Below are 2,364 nucleotides of genomic sequence, written 5' to 3' on the forward strand. Positions count from 1 at the left end.
ATAAAATTGTAAAGGTCCTTCCAACCCCACTCTCCGTTTAAAATTTGTTTCGCTTCCTGGTGATTGAGAAAGCTTTTTGAAAAATAAAGTCTTCGGAGTTCTTGTAGAATTGGACAAACGGCTAAAAAGTGGTTGACATCTTCGATTTCATTTCGATTGCAGAGGTTACACCTTTGATTATCATTTCTGTGAGGTTTGTAATTCAGATTTAGCATCTCAGTTCTTGCTTTAAACAAAGTACCTATTTGATTTGCAGAATGGTTACTATTAAAATAATTGTTTACAAACAAAGTGTGATTGAGTTGCTTATAGACCAATCTGCTTGGGGAGGTTCGAGCCCTATTCAAGAACTTGAGATACAACGAATCATTAACGCAATACATTTATAAAACCTACCTTTCCAATTATCAAGAGAAGTTGTACCAAGGTTTAGATTAAATCCGTGCGCATTTGCTATTTCATACCATTCTTTAAACGGCGATAAATTCCTTCGGAATGCGAAATCCGTCATTTGCTTATAAAGATTTTCATTTGACCTTTGCATTACTTTTATAATGAAATCGGCATTAAATTTAAGATTTTTTAGAAAAATCGGAGGGATACCTGATTCCACATGTATAGCGTAAGTTGGTGTATGGTTTAGAAGTTTAAATATTCGTTTAAAAAGAAGCGTTGCAATATCTCAAATTCATCAAGATCTTGGTAACCAAAAACTTGAGTATGAGTTTATAGTAGCTTCAAAAACTCTAAATTTAGCTGAGATGCCTATGTACTTATTGCAGAAGATTTTGTTCCATATAAGGTTTATTGCAGTTTTTGCCAAAAAGCATTTTTCCTTAATAGAACACCTAAATACTTAAATTGGTTAACCACCTCTATAGGTTCACGATCCAATGACCATGCTTCTAGCGGGTTTCTTCTTCGACGGGTGCTTTCAAAAATCATAATTTTTGATTTTGAGGTCTTTATATTCAGGTCCCATTTATCACAAAAGTTTTTAAGTCTATTAATTTGTAACTGTGGTACCCGTGGCATGATGGTTAGTGCGTTGGACTGTCATGCTAGAGGTCTTGGGTTCGATCCCTGCCTATGCCACCTAAAGTCTTTTCACGGGTACTGCCTCTTGCGAGGAATTGACAAATTCTCCAAGAGTAACTATTGTCATGAAAAAGTGCTTTCTCAAAATTAGCAGTTCGGAGTCTGCATATAAACTGTAGGTCTCCTCCATTCCTGACAACATTACTCGCACACAGGAATGGTTGAGAGTTGTAAGTCACTAGGCCTTGGTTCTCAATGGACTGTCGCGCCACCCAATTTATTTATTTATTTATTTTAATTTGTAACTGTAACGTGGTGGGGTTGACCGACAAAACAACAAGGTCGTCCGCATAAAGTTGTACCTTAATAAGTATATTTCCAAACCTAACACCCCCAGGAAAATCACGGGAGACATCGTCAATGAAAAGGGCGAGCATAATCGGGCTTAAGGGGCAACCTTGGGGCACACCGCAATCAGTGTTAAAGAAGCTGGATAGGGAACTCCCCTTTGACATAGTAGCGAAAGTATTTGTAAGGAGAAGTTTATAGTCTTAAAAATTTCGTCGATATACCAAAATTTGATAATTTATAAATTAGTGAATTCCGGTTGATAGTATCAAATAAAGCCCTAAAATCAATGAAAAAGACATAAAGGTTTTGTTTGCTATCGATGAAACGTTTTGCTATATTGGAGAGTGCGAAGATTTGATCCACAGTTGAAAGACCAGCGCTAAAACCAGCTTGGAAAGTGCTGAGCAATTTGTTTTCTTCTACCCACCTCATAAGCCTGCAGTATAGAATTTGGGTAAATATTTTTCTCAAACAAGGAAGAATCGAAATGCCCCTATAGTTTGCTGGTGAGCTAGGATCTCCTTTTTTTAAAAATTGGACAAATTTGTGACATTAAAAATGACTGAGGTATTTTTTCTTTTTCAAGAAGCTTATTAAAAAAATCAAGAAGAAGATTTATGAAAGACGGGGAATAAGTTTTTATAAAATTCGGTGTTGTTCATCAAAGAAGCTGGATTTTGAATTTCACTGATTCTAGCATTTAAATCGCCTAATATTAAAATATTCCTAAAATCAATTTCACTTAAAAAGGATTGCAGTTCATTAAAGTCGTTATCCCAATTAGTACAATTTAAATAGGTTGGAAGAATGTAATATTGTTCCTGCCTGTGATTTAACATTATAACCGTCTTTCTCTCTACTGATTTAATACTGACACATCTTTTTAAACTACATCGTACTGCTATCAAATAACCTCCACTTGCTCTACCAAAAATACTACTGCGGGTGGCAGGAATAAATTTAATAAAAAAATCT

This window comes from Eupeodes corollae, chromosome 1 (assembly GCF_945859685.1).
Source record: "Eupeodes corollae chromosome 1, idEupCoro1.1, whole genome shotgun sequence".
Taxonomy (NCBI): domain Eukaryota; kingdom Metazoa; phylum Arthropoda; class Insecta; order Diptera; family Syrphidae; genus Eupeodes; species Eupeodes corollae.